This window comes from Chiloscyllium plagiosum, unplaced genomic scaffold (assembly GCF_037043375.1).
Source record: "Chiloscyllium plagiosum isolate Xiang-an unplaced genomic scaffold, Cpla_swu_hap1 HiC_scaffold_35, whole genome shotgun sequence".
Taxonomy (NCBI): domain Eukaryota; kingdom Metazoa; phylum Chordata; class Chondrichthyes; order Orectolobiformes; family Hemiscylliidae; genus Chiloscyllium; species Chiloscyllium plagiosum.
In genome coordinates, this window is record NW_028270173.1 from 10,254,767 (window position 1) to 10,276,933 (window position 22,167).

A 22,167-nucleotide genomic window follows, 5' to 3' on the forward strand; every position below is an offset into this window, starting at 1 on the left:
GTATCCCTACTTTTGAGCCCAAAGGCTGGGCCTCTGGTCCCACCTGTTCCAGCAGTGTATAATAACATCTCAAAATGAAAAATACTGGAGATCGCGACGGGTCAGACAGCATCCAGAGATAGCAAGCTAAGGATTCAACTCTAGATGAAGTGTGCGGGGGCTGCAGCAGTTATTGCAATAGTTGGAGGGGAGGGGAGGGGTGGGGAATGAAGTGCTTTGGGAGAAAAGATGTTGATAATTCAGATTAAGTGATCGAAATGTGAGAATGGCAGACCAACGTGTATCTAACTGCCAGCCTGGCTTGCTGTGTTCTTCCAGACTCCTGCCTGTCTAGCCTTGAAGGAGCAGACAGTCCCACTGGAGTGGAGGGAGGGAGGTAAAGACAATGACCTTGGATGCTGCCTGAACTGCTGTGCTCTTCCAGCACCACTAATCCAGAATCTGGAGGGAGGGAGGGGAGAGGGGACATGGTGACTGAGAAAGTAACAAATAAAACTAAAAGGGAAAGAATGGGTTCACAGTTTGAAAGTGTCGAAGTCCAGAAGGTTGTAAAGTGCCTAGTCTGAAAAAGATAACAGCTCTGCACGGGTTGATTAGGAAATAGTTTTAAGCTCCTCTCTGGCAACCGGTGAACGTGAACAAGCTCAGGAATCAGTGAGCTAATATCTGCCCTTGGGCTGTCAGAACAGATTAGATTACTTACAGTGTGGAAACAGGCCCTTTATCCCAACAAGTCCACACCGACCCTCCGAAGAGCAACCCACCCAGACCCATTCCCCTACATTTACCCTTTCACCTAACACTATAGGCAATTTTTAGCATGGCCAGTTCACCTAACCCACGCATCTTTGGAAGGAAATCAGAGCACCCAGAGGAAACCCACGCAGACACGGTGAAAATGTGCAAACTCCACACAGACAGTTGCCCGAGTCGGGAATTGAACTGGTGCTGTGAGGCAGCAGTGCTAACCACTGTGCCACCGTGCTGCCCCAGTTTAGACTTTATTGAGAATGGTGCAATGATCCAGCACCAGTGGAGTCCCTTCAGCCCATCATGCCTGTTCCAGTTGCTTGGTTCAACAATTCAGTTAATTTCATTCCCTGCTGCTGGTCGTGCTTTGAACATTGATCAGATCTCCCTCTGAATATGCAAATTGAATCCGCCTCCTCTGCCCTGTCAATGTTTGTATCCCAGATAATCCCAACTCATTCTCTCAAACAAGTTTCCTCTATGTGGAGATGTACCGAGTTCAAACAAAGGTATATTGGGTTATCAGGAGGCCATAAGGCCATTCGGCCCATTGAGTCTTCTCAGCCATTCAATGTCATCATATCTGATCTGATAATCCTCAACTTCCCGCCTCTTCCCCAATAACCCTTGATTCCCTCACTGGTTAAAAATATTTCTTGCTCAACCATGAATATATTTGATGATCCAGCCTCCACAGCCAGCTGCGGTAAAGAATTCCATAAATTTTCGACCTCTGGAGAGAAAAAGATGCTCCTCATCTCTGTTGTAACTGGGAAACCTACTCTGAGATTTGGGCTTCTGATCCTAGACCCTCTCACAAGGGGACACGACCTCTCCACGTCTACCCTGTCAAGTCCCATGAACCTTATGTCCTACTATAAGGTCATTCTTCCAAACTCCAATGAGTACTGGCCCCATCTACTCAACTTCTCCTTATAAGAAAATCTTTCCATACCGTGATCAAACTAATGATCCTCCTCTGTTCTGCTTCTGCTGTCAGTATATCTTTCCTTCGATAACAGGAATAAAGCTGTGCTCTGATGAGTGCCTTGTACTGTTTCAGTAAAACTTCTTTATTTTTATATTCCACTCCTTTTGAAATAAGTGCCCGACGTCCCTGTGCCTCCCCCATTAGCCACTTAACTGAGAAGCTGGCTTTTTGTGATTCATGCATGAGGACCCCTAGATCTCGGAGCTGCAGTTTTCTGCAGTCTTTCCCGATTTAAATAATATTCAGTTCCTCTTTCCTTTCTGCCAACAGTTTTCCACATTATTTTCCATCTCCCATGTTCTAGCCCACCCGCTCCACCCCTCTGTAGACACTTTGTGTCTTCCCACCTGTTCTTATGTCTTTCACAAACGTGGCAACAGTATACTCGCTCCTACCATCCATGTCATTAATATGACACACCACTGGGTATGGGTTACCATCCTAAAAATGCCCACTTTATCCTAATTGTCTTCTATTAGTTAGCCAATACTGTATCCATACTGATAGGCTATCATGTCATAGTCATAGAGATGTACAGCACGGAAACAGACCCTTTGGTGCAACCTGTCCTTGCCGGCCATATATCCCAACCCAATCTAGTCCCATTTGCCAGCACGTGGCCCATATCCCTCTAAACGTTTCCTATTCATATACCCATCCAGATGCCTTTAAATGTTGTAATTGTACCAGCCTCCACCACTTCCTCTGGCAGCTCATTCCATGCGCATACCACCTTCGGCATAAAAAAAGCTGTCCCCTTTTAAATCTTTCCCCTCTCATCCTAAACCTATGCCCCCAACCCAGGGTAAAGACCTTATCTATTTACCCTATCCATGCCCCTCGCGATTTTATAAACCTACATAAGGTCACCCCTCAGCCTTCTACGCTCCAGCCTCTCCCTGTAGCTCAAACACTCCAACCCTGGCAACAACCTTGCAAACGTTTTCTGAATTCCTTCAAGTTTAACAACATCCTTCCTATCGCAGGGAGACCAGAATTTGAAACCTTTGTCACCTGGAAAGACAAGGGCAGCAGGTGCATGGGACTAGCACCACCCGCTAATTCCCCTCGAAATCAGATTTGGAATTATATAACTGTTCCTTCATTACCCGCTGGGTCAAAATCCTGAATGTCCGTCCCTTCCAAGTAGTTCTGTGGTTGTTCCTACACCAGGCGGATGGCAGCAGTTCAAGAAGTCAGCTCACCACCACCCTCTAGAGGACAGCTTGAGACAAACAATGGCCTAGTGGTATTATTGCTAGACTGTTAATCGAGAGACCCAGGTAACATTTAGGGATTTAGGTTCAAATCCTGTGATGGTAGAATTTGAATTCAATGTAAATCTGGAATTAAAAGTCTAATAATGACTGTGAATTCGTTGTCAATGACTGGAAAAACTCATCTGGATCACTAATGTCCTTTAGGGCAGGAAACTACCATCATTACCAAGTGTGGCCAACATGTGACTCCAGACCCACAGCAATGGGGTTGACTCTTAACTACCCTCAGGCAAATTAGAGATGGGCAGTAAATGCTGGCCTTGCCAGCAACGCCCTCATCCTGTGAATGAAATATAAGCAGGTAATAAATGCTAGCTACACCAAGATCCCAGAACAGACAAAAATAATTTGTATTGTGTACAGTTTTGAGCAGCAGAGTCTGGGAAGGATGTAAATGCATTGGAGAGAGTGCAGAACGATTTACAACAATGGTCCCAGAGATGAGAAACTTCAATGGGGAGGGCAGATTGAAGAGGTTGGGACTGTTCTCCTTGGAGTGAAGATGGCTGAGAGGAGATCTGATTGGACTTTTCAAACTCCTTCGTGAGCTGGAAACAGTAGTCAGTGGAGTGAAGAAGGAGATGGCACTGGGCAGGGTGACACTAGGCATACAGACACACAAGATGGCCACTGAGCCATCAGTTGGCCAACTTGACACACAAGATGGCTGCCGGATCACAACATGGAGAGAAGCAGTAGAGCAAATACAGAGCAAAAACTGCTTGGGACCACCAGAATGCCAGGGCAATACACTCACAACCCAGTTGATTAGTTTTAGGTGAGTGGGAGAGAGAATACACATGAGTAACGAACACTGCCCGCCGAAGTGTCTGGGTCCAGCCAACACCCCTTATTGAAATGCTAACAGCTTGATACAGACTCAATACGAAATGCTAATAGCCAGGGCTGCAGTAATCGTCGTTCTCAGGAAGTGCGATTAGCGCCCATTACTGCAGTAATGGATTTCCGTGCAGATATAGAAGCTGACAATGTCTACACTGAAACTGACAACGACCGCGCTGAAATTAACAAAGGCTGTGCTGGAACTAACAAAGGCTGTATCAAAGCTATCAACAATTCTTCAATGATTACCATAAACAAACCATGTTACAAAGACAATAGTCTCATCACTGACCTATTGTATCACAAGATGTGTAAAAGTTTCTTGACATGTGCTCTGGGTTGAGAGAAGACTCACAGCTGACCACTGTGTTGCTTGTGTCTTTCTCTCCCCGGAGCCTCTGGGGAGAGCTCCGTCATTGAAGCCTGATTTTGACTCGGAGACTGGTGTTTTTCCCCACAACAAGAGAAACAATTCCAATTGCAAAAGGAACAAGAGAATCACAGAGGTGATTTGCAAAAGGTGATGTAAGGAAACAAAATCACACAGGGAATGGTCTGGAATGCACCAGCCAGAAATGTGTTCAATTGAAATATTCAAGAAACAATTGGACAACAATTTGGATAAATTTTCCCCACAGGGGTGGGGAACCTTGGGCCTTCTAGGCCACTGTGTGTGGCCTTTTCAATGAATCCAAATTTTGCAGAACAAATCTTTTATTTTTTATTAATATGTTTTTTTTCATCCTTTATTATTTTTATTTTAATCTTAAAATGAATGTATTTAAAATACCAGAAGAGAGCAAAAGAAAATTCAACGAAATAATCCTCACAGACTGACCGCCACAATTAAAATAATTGGTAAGTCATAAGGGCTAAAACTGCAAACCTCCATGCTGCAACCAAACATTCAAATGCTTTCCTACAAAAAGCAGTCACAACAAAGTCATTAAAAGGTTAGTTAACTTTAGAATTAACATTTTTTTTCTTTTTTTTAGTTAGTTAGTACATAGTAGTTAGATTTTTACAAAAAATGTGAATTTTGAAGAATATATAATTGAAGTTTCTTGGATGCAGCCTTATTAGATTACAACTAACATAATCTAACATGCCTTCCAACATGAAAAGGTTCCCCACCTCTGGGATAAAAAAAACCATGCAAAGGTCTGGGGAGAGGCAGCAGCAGCAGCACACTGGCATTAGGGATTGATGTTCATTTGAAGACCCAGTGCTGGGCTGAATGGCCTCCACCTGCACTGCAATAATTCTGTGAAAAGTAATTAAAATTATTTCCATGTAATTAAAGGTGCTTGTCCCTGCCAGCTGTAATAAATAGGTAACTGAAAACAATAATGCTCTGTTTGATCCTGTGTTTTTGATTAGAAATTAAAGGCAATGTCATTAATCTGAGTACAAAGATGGATGGTCACTACAACATACCTTCATCTACTCCTGAAATATTGTCTGTGTCTCAGAATCTGATGACTCCGTTTTAATATTTTGGATAGATGGTAATTGTTTTGGAAGCTGACGGATGAAATATTTGATAAATGCTCCATCTTCTGAGATTAGTCTCCTGTTTAATTAACGGCCAGTCGAATGATCAGGGACTACAAAGTGTGGTTCATACGATGTTAACCACATATTCAATTATACACTTCAAATTTTAAAACTCTTACCCACAAGCTTTGAACTTTAAATCTCTCTGTGGCCTCTCCCCTCCCTATCTCTGGAACCCCCTCTTGGATGGAGCAACTATCCATGATGTCTGAGCTCCTCCTTTTTGGCTTTTTGCATATCCCTGATTTTTCTGGTCCTGCCATTGATATGGTGCTGCCTAGGCCCTGCATTTGGGAATTACATCCCCAAAGCTCTCAAACTCTCTACCTCACGTTCCCCCTGAAAAGTTCTCTTTAGAATTTGCCTTTTTTGACTAAACCTGTGTTCTCTTGTCCCAACATGGCATGGTGTCAATTTATTGCCAGATAACATGCTTGTAAACTGCCCAGGGATGTTTCACTAATTAAAGGTAGTTTAAATATATTAACCTTCCACAAATGTGGAATAAACTGTCCCTACTTCCTACCTTTTGAGAGGGTACTGAGATGGATGATCAGCTATTGAAAAGCAGAGGGCTAAATGGTCTCCTGTTCCCATTTTCTTTGTTTCTAAGTTGTTTTGCTTGTTGTTATTTTCATAAAGACTCTATGCTTCTTTTGTCCCTTTGGAATTCTGTCAAACCCTGATTCTTCCATTCCAACCGAAAGGACAGAAAACTTTATCCAGGGCAACGATCAGCTAATGTACGAGCGAAAGAAACTCAGAGCTCAGTTCTCTGCCTCAGATCCTGACAAAGAACTTCTGGCTTGGTTCAATAATGTGGAGGTGCCAGTGTTGGACTGGAGTGGACAAGGTCAAAAAAATCACACGACACCAGATTATAGTCCAACGGGTTTATTTGTAAACACAAGCTTTTGGAGTGCTGCTCCTTCATCAGGTGTTAGTGAGAGAGGAAGACATTAGACAAAGAATTTATAAGGAAAAGACCATGCAACTCACTGAACACATAAAGAATCATAGATTCCCTACAGTGTGGAAACAGGCCCTTCGGCCCAATGAGTCCACACCAACCCTTCGAACAGTAACCCACTCAGACCCATTCCCTTGCATTTATCCCTGACAAATGCACCTAACCTACGCATCCCTGAACACTACGGGCAATTTAACATGGCCATTTCACCTAACCTGCACATTCTTGGACTGTGGGAGGAAGCCCACGCAGACAGGGGGAAGTAAGCACAAACTCCACACAGATAGTCACCCGAGGCTGGAATTGAATCTGGGTCCCTGGCGCTGTGAGGCAGCAGTGCTAACCACTGAACCATGGTGCTACCCCATACCTGAGATGGCTCTTAAATCTTTAATCAGTTAAGAGCGGAAGTGCAGGCTTCGATTGATTAATATGCAAATCTCAGGATCTCTTTCAAGTCACTGCCCCGAGATAAGTTGATTCAATAAGACAGTCTTTTGGATGAGATGTTAAGCTTCAGGCCCAACAAGTAGATATCAAAGCTGACACAGCACCGTTTTTGAAGAGAAGGAGGAGTGACCTCCCTGGTACATTGGCCAACACCGAAACAGATTTGCCATTTGTAGAAGTGTGTTGTGCAACAATGTGGCCGCCATATCTCTGACATCACAATGGTGACTACCCCTCCAAAAGTATTTAATTGGGCTGTAATGTGCTTGGGCATATTGTGAGCTCGAGTGAGCTGCTTTAAAAACACCCTCCGCTTGTCTGGATGAAGCCTATCCGCCACCATAAGCACCTGGGGGGTAGCGTCCACACGTCGCATTGCAGTGACTTTCCAAGCCTCCTTTGACTATTTCCAACCTCACAACCATTACCCCCTAGAAGGACAAGGGCAGTAGATACATGGGTTAAGCCCAAAACATCGACTCTCTTGCTCCTCAGATGCTGCCTGACCTGCTCTGCTGTTTTCCATCGCCACACTTTATCGACACTGACTTCTCCAGCATCTGCAGTCCTCGCTGTAAGAAATGCGGAAGTGTGTTGTTTTTGCAGATATAGAAAAGCAAGAGTGTGTATGTACAGAAAAGGGGTCAGGGAAAAATATCAGCTAGGCAAGCATTAGGGAAATGTATCTTTATCTTTAATGAATAATTGTGGATAATTAAATCCGGCTGCATTTCTGTGGCGGAGAGAGGGGGGGGTGGCCCTTGGCAATCCAGAACATGACTGCCTTGATATTACTGAATATCAGACTAAAGTACGAATGAACTTAAGAGACGTACCGTTGCATGTGGGAGCTCAGTTGTTTATTGACGGGTCCTCCTGGATGATTGAGGGTAAAAGGCATAATGGATATGCCGTAGTAGACGGGATAGAGGGAAGCATTATCGAGGCTGAAAGACTGTCTAATGGCTGGTCAGCCCAAACTTGTGAACTCTATGCCCTAGAAAGAGCTCTCAGAACCTTAGAAAACAAAAAGGAACAATATATACAGACTCCAAATATGCGTTTGGAGTGCACATACCTTCGGAAAAATTTGGCAAGAAAGAGGACTGATAAATAGCAGAGGAAAAAAACTAGCTCATGAGAAATTGATAAAACAAGTGCTGGAATCCCTGTTACTCCTGAGAGAAATAGAGATAGTTACATCAGAAGGGGAATGAACCAGAAGTATGAGATAGTTAAAGAAGCGACCCTGAATCCACAAGGAGCAGTGATATACTCCCTAATACCTACAATCTCAGATCTTCAGGATGCCCCGTTGTTTACTGCAAAGGAGCAAAAAGGACCAAAAGATTTAGCAGCTGATGGGCTGGATGTTAAGAGATTATGGCTGTCCTACATCAGGGGAGTCACTGGGGAGCACAAGCTATGTGTGACATAGTGTTAAGGAAGTACGGATGTAAAGGGATATACACCTTAGCCAAGCAGGTATGCGCAGGATGCCCGACTTGCCAAAAGATTAATAAGAAAGTAACGAGAGGGGGGCCAAGAGGTGGAAGAAACCCTGGGGTAGGACCTTTTCAAAGAATACAGGTAAATTACACAGAATTACCCCCAGTAAGGAAACAAAAGTACTTATTAGTCCTAATGAATCACCTAACTGGGTAGGTGGAGGCATTTCCAATGTCCTCAGCTACCTCGAAGGGAGTGGTGAAAACTCTTTTAGAACATATAATTCCTCGATATGGAGTGGTGGAAAGTATAGATTCAGACCAAGGTAGCCATTTACCTCTAAGATCCTACAAGAAGTAATGGCAGGATTAGAGATCTCTTGGGAATTCCACACCCCTTGACACCCACCTTCCTCTGGGCGGGTGGAACGAATGAATCAAACCTTAAAGAAGCAATTGTTTAAGCTAGTCCTAAAGACTCGATTACCATGGACAAAATGTTTACCTAGCACGTTGCTACGCATTAGGACTGCGCCTAGACGGGATATAGGCCTCTCTCCTTATGAGATGATGTTTGGATTACCTTTGTTGGGTGGAAGAGGGGAATTTCCAACTGTAGAGTTCAATGATAAGTTTTTAAAGAACTATATTGTGGTGCTCGGCTCTTCTTTGTCTGTCCTTAGGAAGCAGGGTCTGTTGACCCAGATACCTCCACTTGAGTTCGACAACCGGGTGATTGGGTTCCAGATCAAGATCTGGAAAGATACCAAACTGCACTGCACCCGAGCAGGGAGGGACCATTCCTAACCCTCCTGACTACTGAGACAGTTATGCGGACTGCTGAGAAAGGGTGGAGTCATCACACTCGCATTAAAGGTCCACTGGCAGAGTGGCACGCTCATCCTACTCCCCCTCCCACTCCACCGAGGATATGCAGGTCATTGGACTCATCCACCGCCAAACCACAACAACCCGACGGTCGGAGGAGGAGCGTCTTATCTTCCGACTGGGAACCCTCCAACCGCAGGGGATGAACTTGGACTTCACCAGTTTCTTCATCCCCCCTCCCCCCACCTTGTCTCAGCCGGATCCTTCCAGCCCGGCACCGCCTTCCTGACCTGCAGTCTTCTTCTTGACCTCTCCGCCTCCACCCTACTCCGACCTATCACCCTCACCTTGACCTCTTTCCACCTATCACATTTCCAACTCCCCTCCTCCAAGTCCCTCCTCCCTACCTTTTATCTTCTCCTGCTGAACACTCTCTGCTCATTCCTGAAGAAGGGCCTGTGCCCGAAACGTCGAATCTCCTGTTCCCTGGATGCTGCCTGACCTGCTGTGCTGTTCCAGCAATAAAGTTTCAACTTTGATCTCCAGCATCTGCAGACCTCACTTTCTCCACGCTCATCCTACAGACAACCCTCTGAAAATTAAGCTGAGAAAGAAGGAATGAACTGAGACAAAAGACTCTTTTAGCGTTTGATGATATCTATTGTTATTAATTGTAAGGGCTGCGTGGACTCACCTCTCCCTGGCGCCTAAAAGATTAAGACAGATAGACAGGACGGTAGGCAGGGGTCAGAGATGGGCGGGTACTGGTATAGTATTGTAACGTTAGTAGTATTAACTGTTCAAGGAAGCGGGAAAAATCACTTCACTTCACTATGCCAAAATTATGCTGAACAAGAGGGACTTGCCGACTGTTGGGTCTGTGCAGAGGTCCCACACCATGGCAAATCTGGAATCCCCACCTCAGTAATACCGCTCACCAAAAAGGAAGTGTACGATGTACAACAATTTGACTCAGGCTCAAATGACGGGATGGTTCCCTAGACCAGCCCCGAAAACCCAGGGTGCTATCGATGGCCTTAGGGTTTCCCCACCAAAAGGAGCAGTAAATACCACCAGTTTCTGTAATCAGAATGATACCTTACCCTTCCGATTAGGAAAAATCATCTTGTGTCTACACCAGCCAAGCCACTGCCACGACCATTCCCCGAATATTAAACGGAACATATTGGGTATGCGGCCTGAAGGCCTATCCATTTATTCCCAGGAAAAATACATTCGTGTGACCGAATGCATAGGAATGCATGCATGTTATGACGTTGATGAAACACTGCCTCAAAGCCAGAAAGGCTGGAGTGGCTGCTGTTACCTCGCTTATATAGTTCCTCACCTCCAATTAAGAAAAACATGAGCACAACCTGAGAAAGGAGGGGGGAATAAGACGTAAGACCCGAGAGGTCTCTGAAGGAGACCATCTGTTGTGGACACTATTCCCAAACTGCGGCACTACAAGGGCAGGGGTAGAAATACAGAAACTGGCGGCTGCCCTTGAGAAGCTAATTAATGGTACCACCGACGCAATGGGAGAAACTCAGTCCCAAATATCGGCCATAACCACCGAAATGATTGCCACAAGACTAACAGCTTTACAGAATCGAATGGCTTTAGACTATCTCTTGGCCGTAAAAGGGGGAACCTGTGCTCTGATTGGTAAGGAATGCTGCATCTTCATCCCAGACACCTTCCATAGTGGAAGATAAGGCAGAAATAGTAAAGAAAAAGATAAACAATATAAGAGAAATTGGGAATGAACTCCAAAAAGATGAAGGACGGGGATGGGGGTAACTGGAGACTGACCGGTTGGGGAAAATGGTTAGTTAATTTAGGCATTTCTGTGTTACTAATAATTGTAGGTTTACTGATAGGGTTTAATGTGTTAAAGTGGATAATGACTAAGCTGGTAATGTCTTTGGGAGGACAACAATCAATAATGGTCATGACAATAGCACAAGCGCAAGAAAGAGAGAGTAGCAGATTACTCCTAGAGTTTGAAAAAAAGACAGACTTAGAAGGACAGAAATGGCAAGATTGTGAACCTCTGCACCATAGGGTGAAAAGAGGGCAGAAAATAAAATTGCAAAAACAACAAAAGGTAAAAAAAATGGGGGAGTTGTAAGAAATGGGGAAGTGTGTTGTTTTTGCAGATATAGAAAAGCAAGAGTGTGTATGTACAGAAAAGGGGGACAGGGAAAAATATCAGCTAGGCAAGCATTAGGGAAATGTATAATTGTGGATAATTAAATACTAACTTTAGTGCAGAATTATTAAAGCAAATAATTCTTTTAAATAATAGTCTGAGACAGGTGAAACGCATAAACCAAGCTTGAAAAGATACATTGTTAAAACGTATGTTCAAGAATGGAATGTACCTGTGAACAATGGAAGATGTTACAGGCAAAGTAAAAGAACATCAGGATACAAGTTTCGCCTTATGTCAGCACTTACAGAGGGAAAGGTTGCCAACTTGGAGAAAAGGGGGCAATAAGGGTGGAGTGCAGCTGGGCAGTGGTAGAATACAATAAAAAAGATTGGGTAATGTAAGAGTCGGGAGAGGTGACCTCACGCGGCTCAAAAGTATAACTGTGTACTAGTTTGAATGTTCATTGCTCAATTGCTTCTGCATTTGATGCCCTTTCTTACAAGATCGTAGAATAAATTGTCTTGTTTCCAGTTTTGGTGGTCTCGTCTAAATTTTATTAAATTTGTTTCTAACATCACTATCTCCCAGCAAATGCATGGGACCCCCCACCAGCCGCTAGTACCCCTTCAATCCGGACATGATTTGGAACTACATTACTGTTCCTTCAGCACCGCTGGGTCAAAATCCTGAAACTCCCTTTGTATGAGCTCTGTGGGTGTTCCTGCACCAGATGGACTGCAGTAGTTCAGGAAACCAGCTCACCGCCACCCTCTAGAGGACAATTCAGGGCAGACAATAAATGCTGAAAAATGTGTTGCTGGAAAAGCGCAGCAGGTCAGGCAGCATCAAAGGAGCCGGAGAATCGACATTTCGGGCATAAGCCCTTCTTCTGGATGCTGGTCAAGCTAGTGACACCAAGATCCCATGACGGAATAAAAGTAGAGACAAAAACAGAAATTGCTGTATAAGCTCGGCAGGTCTGGCAGCATCCGTGGAGAGAAATCAGAGATAATGTTTTGGGCCAAGTGACTCTTCCTCAGAACCCCTGACTAACAGTTCTTTTGCTTATTACAGAATAAAAATAAATTGTATAGTGCACAGTTCTGGGTGCAAATGCATCAGGGTGCAAAAGTGATTTGTAAGAATGGTTCCAGAGATGTCAAACTTCAGTGATGAGGATAGATTGAAGAAGTTGGGGCTGTTGTCCTTGGAATGAAGCAGGTAAAGAGGAAGTCTGAAAGAATTTTGCAAAACCATGAATGGGTTGGAGAGAGTAGATTCTGTAACAAGCATAATAGGAACAGGAAAGAGAGATCTCTAGTGACTTGCAAAAGAAGCAAAGGTGATATGAGAAAAAAACATTTGAACACGTTTGCTGAGAGTATGGAATGCATTGCCTGGAAGTGTACTGAATTCAGACATTCAAGAGGGCAATGGCCAATTATTTGGATAATAATAAAGTGTGAGGGTATAGGGTAAAAGCAGGAAACTGGCTCCAGTTGAAGAGCTGGTGCCAGCAGAATAAGCTGAATGGCCTCCTCCTGCTCTGTAATAATTGTGATTCTGTGAAAAATGTGGTTTTTTTTTTCATTATGATCTTGAGAGCTGATTCTGTTCTAGAAGAATGGCTTCTCTCTCTCTTTCTCTCTCCGTAATTTTCCCACTTTACAGAGGCTGGGTGAGCCAGTCTTTGTGGATATGCTGGACTCCATGTTCAGATGGACAGATGAAAGATTTTTTATCACACTGTGTGTGCCCATCACTAAGATCCACTGCTCTAGTCTGATACTGAAGTCACAATCATTGTGTACCTTTTAACAGACCAACACTACCAACAATCCTGGAAGCCAATTTCTGTTTTCACTACGTCAACAGGGAGAGCTCCACACATCTGTAGCCAGTTGTTATAAAACTGTAGATGGGATGAGATACAGGGAAATTGGGATGTGGGCATATGGTTTCCATGGCGACAAAGGCCATGCCAGTGTGATTGATGACTACACAGCCGTGCAATGCACCATGGGATTTGTGAATGTGTTGCCATAGTGATGGATGATGACTGCGTCACAGTGCGTGTGGCCCATTGTGTTGCATCTGTTTTTTTAGTGGGGAATGCGAGTGCAATTTGGGAATATTGCTTCTATCATCACATTGATCGATTGGCACCCAATAAAAAGTCTTTAGTCAAGGTTAAAGGTCAAAGATAGCTAATTGGCCTGGAGTGCCTTAGAAGTTACACATAGCAAGCAACAGTTCTGACTTGGATCTGTAACAAATCTTGCCTGACCGGAAGGTTTAAACTGAGGTACATTGCTGTGATCCAGCCCCAGAGTATATATAAACAAGGCACCTACTCAATTCTAAAAATCATACATTTGCAGACCCCCATCCTAACTGTGAGAGGTAATTTCGGTTTAAACTTTAAGATGTGCCTGGAGCACAGACTGATCTATAATAAAAGACAAAACTTTTGTTTCTTTTCTAACAACCATTTTATATACTCAAAAGTAGAGTAGTTTAAATTGTGCAGAATGCTGACAATTTGTGAGCGATAGTAAAAACAAGCAGGCTCTTGATTAATGAAGCCATTCACACAGCAGGGAAGGATAAGTCCTTGACTGATAAGACTCCAGGATGGGGGAACGACTTGAGACATCTGTTTCAGATTAAAGCCTTTGACTGATAAGACTACAGGGTGAGAAAAACAACAAACTTTGGAGACTCTGGAGCCTTTTGTTGCAGACTTTGTGATAAAAATAATGATGTTTTTAAGAATGTGAACCTTATGGCTTGTTGGAGCCAAGGAGAGGAGGGACTTGTGCTATATATAATGGAGACTTTGTAAGCCTCAGCGCGTCTTTTCTTTAAGGGTGCCCGACTCTGCAGACTTGACTTGTTAATAAAACTTTGTTTTCCTGAATTTGTCTAGAGCGATTATTGAGAAGCGATTTTCGTTTCTAACACTAACCTTCTCTAAAAGTCACTTCATCTGAAATCTCTGTTCCCATATCCTGACTTCCATCAGGTCCCCACTCACCCTTATCCCAGTGCTCCATGGCCTATGTTAGATACAATTCTCATCCTGGTGTTCAAATCCCACCCAGACCTTTCACTTCCTTATCTCTGTAACCTCCTCCAGCCTGACAACAACAAATTACTTTCATGGATTGAGTGTAGTCGGTGCCTCATACTCCCCAATAATAAGACCAGGAGACAAGTGAGCAGAAATAAGCCATTGGGCCCATCAGGTTTGCTCTGCTGTTCAGTGAGACCATGGCTAATTTGATAATCCCCAACTGAACTTTCCTGCCTTTTCCCCATAACCCTTGCTTCCTTTCTTGATTGAAAAGCTATCTCTAATTTGAATAAAATTAGTGATCCAGATTTGACTGCCCACTTTTGATAAAGAATTCCACAGATTGCAGACCCTCCAAGAGAAGAAATTTACTCTTATTCCTGTCTTAAAGGGGTGACACTTCATCCTGAGATTATGCCCTCTGGTCCTAGACTGTCCCACAAGGGGAAACAAGCCCATGTCTGCATCTCCCCTGTTGAGCCCCTGAAGAATCTTGTACATTTCTATAAGCTTACATCTCATAATGAGCCTGCATTGCCCAACATGTACAGGCCTCATCTACTCAATCTCTCCTCTTAAGAGAGTCCATCGATACCTGGGATCAACCTGGCAAACCTTCTCCTGGACTGCCTCTATTGCCAGTGTATCCTTCTTGCCATTTATTAATGATTACCAGTTCTTTGCAAAATGGCTCAGCCATTCTGAATTTTGAATTAGCTTTATTGTCACATACTCACATGAGTACAGTAGAAAGTTTATAAGTCACCACTTATGGCACTACCTGGAGTTCAAATGTCGCTGGGTGAAAAGGGTGAAAAAGGTGAAAAAGATAAGGAAAGCAAAGTTAAAAAGTTGAACATTATAGTCCTTCTTACTAAAAAGTGGAAGAACAAAGGAAAGAAACACAGTTAACAATACAACACCAGGCCAGACCCCTCAAGAAGATAGCCCAGATCCTAACTTTGCTAGTTGTTTTAAGCAAGGTGGATATTCCAGGAGAGATATTGCTGGTCAAACCAATTAGTTTTAAACAAACCAGAATTTATTTATAGGATTACTGAATGAGACACAAACAACAGAAAACAGAATACTGAATAACGTAACCTCTCCAAAAACCTAACAGATCATCCCAAGTTAATGATGTTGTTCCAAATACTTGCAACAATCCCCATAAACATCTTTTGGCACAAATGTATAAATCAAACACGGGGTCTTACAGGAGAGATGTCAGAGAGAGTGTGTCCCAGTCCAGACCTGCTTCTTTGAGTCCAGCAGCTTTTCCCCACTACTGCTAAAAACCAAGCCAAACCGGAGTAAAGCTGAGCTGGGAGAACTGGCCACTCCCCTTTCATTGTTTAAGCATTTTTTTTAACTTGAAGCCTTCTGCCTGAGGTAGTATCTCTTAGCTATAATCAAATTGGCCCTAAAACACATCAACCCCAGACTTTTACGACCTCTGGAAAAAAAAGCCAAGGACAGCATGACCTTGTCAAATGAGCAGCTTTGTCACACACTACAGTCTATAAGTGCCTGGCCATGCTGGGCTCACACTGCCCAGAAGGGATCCACAGGTAAATGGAGGTCTGTTCAGGTATCAGACCCTCCTGGAGCCTCAAATGCATGCAAATGTAGTGTCGTATGTGGAAGAGAGCGCTTTGATTTGTTGGGATAGAGTCAACTGCCAATGTTTGTTTGTTTCCTTAATATGCTACTGTACAAAACCGAACTGCGTTTGTGACTATGGATACATACAAAGATTCCTTTTATGAATAAAGTATATTTTTGACTTAAGAAGAAGGTCTTGACCTTCCTTGCTTCAGTCTTAATGTCACCCCCGCCACTGCCCTGGCCTACCTGCTCCAACTCTCACCCCCAGCTGCCCTCTAGTGTCCCACTCTGGTACTGCTCCATCCCAATTCTTACCCGGGGGTCCCTGCTCCCACTCTCACCCCCAGCTGCCCTCTAGTGTCCTACTCTGGTACTACTCCGGCCCGTTCTTACACCAGGCTGCTTCTCCCACTCTCACCATCACCTCCCCTCTAGTGTCCCACTCTGGTGCTGCTCTGGTCTGTTCTTACTCTGGGCTGCTGGTCCCACCCTCACCCCCCCAGCCGCCCTCTAGTGTCCCACTCTGGGACTGCTCCGGCCTGTTCTTACCCTGGGCTGCCTGCTCCCAACTGTCTACCCCCCTCCCCTACTCCAACCTCGCACCCTCACTATGCGCAGCCCTCCACTCCCTCTGCTCCAATCCCAACCTCACCATCAAACCAGCAGATAAATGGGGTGCACCACTGAAGCCAGACGCCAACTCGAGGACACCTCCTCCTACCGCCCTCTCGACCATGACCCCACTGCTCATCACCAAACCGTCATCTCCCAGACTGCTCATCACCTCAGGAGATCTCCCACCCACAGCTTCCAACCTCATAGTCCGGGAACCCTGCACCGCCCAATTCTACCTCCTTCCCAAGATCCACAAGCCTGATCACCCTGGCCGACCCATTGTCTCAGCATGCTCTTGCCTCACTGAACTCATCTCCACCTACCTTGACACTGTCCTAGCCCCACTAGTCCAGGAACTCCCCACATACGTTCGAGATGGCCCCCTTCTGTAGAGACCGCAATTTCCCTTCCCACGTGGTTAAAGATGCCCTCCAACGCATCTCGTCCACATCCCGCCCCTCCGCCCTCAAACCCCACCCCTCCATCCGTAACAAGGACAGAACGCCCCTGGTGCTCACCTTCCACCCTACCAACCTTCGCATAAACCAAATCATCCGTCGACATTTTCGCCACCTCCAAAAGGACCCTACCACCAGGGATATATTTCCCTCCCCACCCCTTTCCGCCTTCCGCAAAGACCATTCCTCCGAGACTACCTGGTCAGTCCACGCCCGCCCCCAACAACCCACCCTCCCATCCTGGCACCTTCCCCTGCCACCACAGGAATTGCAAAACCTGCACCCACACCTCCTCCCTCCCCTCCATCCAAGGCCCCAAAGGAGCCTTCCACATCCATCAAAGTTTTACCTGCACATCCACCAATATCATTTATTGTATCTGCTGCTCCCGATGCAGTCTCCTCTACATTGGGGAGACTGGACACCTCCTACAGAGTGCTTTAGGGAACATCTCTGGGACACCCGCACCAATCAACCACATCGCCCCGTGGCCCAACATTTCAACTCCCCCTCCCACTCTGCCGAGGACATGGAGGTCCTGGGCCTCCCCCACCGCCAGTCCCTCACCACCCGATGCCTGGAGGAAGAACGCCTCATCTTCCACCTCGGAACACTTCAACCCCATGGCATCAATTTCACCAGTTTCCTCATTTCCCCTTCCCCCACCTCACCCCAGTTCCAAATTTTCAGCTCAGCACTGTCCCCATGACTTGTCCTACCTGCCTATCTTCCTTTCCACCTATCCACTCCACCCTCCTCTCTGACCTATCACCTCTATCCCCACCCCCATTCACCCATTGTACTCTTTGCTACCTTTCCCCACCCTCCTCTCTGACCTATCACCTCCAGCCCCACCCCCATTCACTCTATGCTACTTTCTCCCCACCCCCACCCCCCTCTCATTTATCTCTCCACTCTGCAGGCACCCTGCCTCTATTCCTGATGAAGGGCTTTTCCCCGAAACATCGATTTTCCTGGTCCTCGGATGCTGCCTGGCCTGCTGTGCATTTCCAGCACCGCTCTAATCTAGACTCTGCCTGCTCACACCCTCACCCCAGCCACCCTGTAGTGTCCAACTCTGGTACTGCTCCATCCTGTTCTTACCCCGGGCTGCCTGCCCCCATCCTCACCCCCAGCCGCCCTCTAGTGTCCCACTCTGGTACTGCTCTGGCCTGTTCTTACCCTGAGCTGCCCGCTCCCACCTTCACCCCCAGTCCCCCTCTGGTGTCCCGCTCGGGTACTGCTCCGGTCCATTCTTACCCCACTGCTGTGGGCCCCCAGCTGCTGCTGTCTCTGCTGCTCACCTCCACAACCGAGCTCCCTCTAGAAGGTAAGTAGAGAAAAATGAGATGAAAAAGCTCAGAAAAAAGTGGGAGAAATAAAAACAAAGAGAAGTTGTCGGAGAAAGTTCAGTTATAGATTCACAGAATTTTATAGTACAGAAGGAGGCCATTCGATCCATCAAGTCTGTACTGGCTACCCAACTTGTCCCATCCTCCAGCCCTATCTCTGTTGCCCTCTTACTTAATCCATTTCAAGTATATATCCAGCTCTCTTTTGAACCCTCCTATGGAATCCGCCTCCACCACTCTCCCAGGCAGCACATTCCAAATCCCAACAAATCTCTCTCAGGTAGAAGTTTCTCTTCATCTCTCTCCTAGCTCTCTTGCTGACAATCATGAAATTGTCACCCCTAGTTACTGGCATACCAACTACTCAGAACAGAATATCTTTCTTTACCCTGTTCATAACTTTTGTGAGAAACGAAGCTCACTCACTTTAATAATTTCAGTCTGAGACAAGATCTGACGCAATCAGTATGTTTATTATATGCTTGCAAGCGTGGTGCCTGAAATAGACATGCAGAGTTTAGCAAGTACATATCTTGTATAGGATTCACTACTCCAAACCCGGTGCCCATTACTATTGTTTATCTCCTGCCTTATCCGGCCTTGTGCATAACAAAGTACAAGTTTTACTTGGCCATTTCACCACATCCTGCTGTGGTCCATTGTTAGGTATATCCTCCTTCACTGCCATCTATTTCCCCACTTGTGACATTTCCTCCCATTCCTCAACCATATTGAACCTTAGGACATTTTAATTGGGGTTTGTTTATTTTGTTTTTGCAGAAGTGGGAAACAGATGCTTATAACTACTGCTTGTACAAGCATATCTGGCTTAACCTACATCCTCACAGCACCTTATCTATTTGTCTGTAACATCTACCATTGTTTGCAGGCATGTTTCATTCTTGTATGCACATTTTAGCTAATACAAAAACAATTATATATTTCCGTCACATAGTTTTCATTCTTATTGACTCAGCTCTTGGTTGAAACAATTATACACTGATGTGAGTGCATTTACCTTGCATAAATAATTATGATTGCAGAAGTAACACTACGTTACCTATATCCCACACTTTGAACACCTCAATAAGACCACATTTTAATCTTCTCTGTTCCAAGGAAAATAAGTCCAATTTCACTAATATTTCCTTATCACTGTAATCCTTCATTCCTGGTAGGTTGGTAAATCTCTTTTGCCCCTCTCTCCAGACCTTTAACATCCTGCCTTAAATATGGTGCCCAGAATCGAATACAATATTCAAAACGTGGTCTAACCAATGATTGGAGAAATGCAAAAACACTTCCTTGCTTTTATACTTTGCCCCTCTATCTATGAACCAAAGGATCGTATAAACCTTCTTAATAACTGTTTCCATTTGCCTGTCCACCTTTAGAGAATTATTCAAGTGAATTCCTTGGTCCCTCTGTTCCTGTACTCTCCTCAATGTTGTGAATGTTTGCACTTTCAGTGGTAGATTTTCATCTCCAGCTCAAAGTGTAAGAGTTACTTTTCTGTGCTGTGGCTTTAATTGCAAAATTGAACGCAGTCTGACTGAATGTACAGGAAATTATGAGGCCATTCTGCCTGATTCCAGTTCCCGACTGAAACCTTTAGTCCCATTCCTTCTTGTCCCCCAGTTTTATCCACTGGACATCTTGTGTTATCCCAAGTTTTGTTCTTTGCTGTTGACTGATTAACCAGTGACCAATTTGATGGCCATGTAATGGGAAAGTTTGTTCCAGCGAGGTGGCAATAAAAAGCCACCTCCCTGTACTGACAGAAAAATAAACATTATGCTTCTGTTACTGGCAAACTACTGGGAATTCAGCAATAACAGAATGGGGGTTTAGATCAGAGTGGTGCTGGAAAAGCACCGCAGGTCAGGCAGCATCCGAGGAGCAGGAAAATTCACAGGCTGATTCTTGATGAAGGGCTTTTGCCCGAAACGTTGATTTTCCTGCTCCTCGGATGCTGCCTGACCTGCTGTGCTTTTCCAGCACCACTCTGATCTAAACTCTGGTTTCCAGCATCTGCAATCCTCACTTTTGCCTAATAACAGAATGGGTCCTGACCTCGAATGGTCTATTTGCCCAACGTGACAGAGATATGAAACAGTTTTAGTAACCACCACAAATGCCCCATTACACTAGTTACCAATATATAGTACACAGAAAATCCATTCCATTTGCCTGCTTTTCAATAAGTTCCTTCTGATAATGGTTATTCTTAGCATGAGATGAGACAAAAGAAAAAAAATGATCCATTGATTGATCTGCCCCCGATTTCCTTCGAAATGGGATCTTTTACTCCAGCTGCGAAGATAGGCAGGGATTTGGTTCAACATCTTGTCTCTTGGTACCTCTGACAGTGCAGTGCTCTCTCAGTGCTGCACTGAGATTGTCAGCCTGAAGTTTTGTAAAGTGCATCATTTTACTTGCTGTCCAACAGAGCGCATAGCATCTGAGAGAGGTGTAGACAGAGACCATCATGTTTTGCTAACTTCTATACAAAATATGTGACACATATCAATGGCATAGGAAGCCTTTTAACTTTCTTTGGACCTGGTATCTCAATGAGACAGATCAGAGAACGTCATTGGGAAACTACATTACAGTATCTGTCTTGCTAATCTTATTTTCATGTGCAAATGGTCTCAGTCAATGAACTGAAACATTTCTGTTTGAACAAATGGTTAGTTCATACAATGTTGCCAGTAAACTCGAAAACCAGGTCAATGCTGGTATTTACTCATTGGGACATACTGAGCAGGTCATTCTGCATAATGAATGAACGCATGAAGATTCTCTGTGCTTCCAACAAAAAACTAAAAATCTATTCTAAAAAGAAATCTTAGACACACTTATCAAATTGCCACAGAACAGTCTGGTACTGCTATATAATTCAAATTACACCATTTTCATGGACAATTCTATTGACACTCAGTAGCAGTAACAGAGCCCTTGTCATTTACTAGAAAACCTGTCTGGTATAGTGAAAGCCACACTCTAACCTGAATCAATAAGGTTACACACAAAACTTTAGCCTCGAAAGAAGCAACACGCCTTTAAAAATGGCTACAGGAGGAATAACATCCGACAATTCTGACAAAGGACTTTACAGATTGGTATCATCAGATCGACAGGTGATCAAAGATTTTGCTGTTATAATGATGATAACTGAAGGAGTTTCTGGGAGATATTCAGAAGGCGCAGCAGAAACTCCTCCCAAGGAGGAAGGGACATGCTAAGGGGAGGATGAGGCAACCGTGGCGGACAAGAGAGGATAGGAACAGCATAAAATCAGAAAGGGAAAGCATACAATGTGGTGAAGGTTAGTGGGAAGCCTGTAAAAAAAGCAACTGAAAACGTTGGGAGAGGGTGGAGAGAGGTTTAAATATGATAGTAAGCTAGTTAGCCATATAAAAGAAGATTGTAAGTTTTTTTTGGAACTCTAAAAGGTAAGAGGGTGGCAAGAGTGGACATTGGACTGCTACAAAAATGAGATTGGAAAAGTAATAATAGTGTACAAAGAAATGGCAGAGGAACTGAATAGGTACTTTGCATCAGTTTTCACATTGGAAGACATCAGCAGCATACCAGAACTTCAAGAAAGTCAGAGGCAGAGTTGAGTGTAGTGGCCATCACTCAGGGGAAGCTGCAGGGCTAACTGAAAAGTCTGAAGGTGGATAAATTACCTGAGCCAGATGGACTAGGGTCAGGATCTGAAGGCAATAGCTGAGGAATTTGTAGAAGCAATAATGGTGATCTTTCAGGATTCACTGG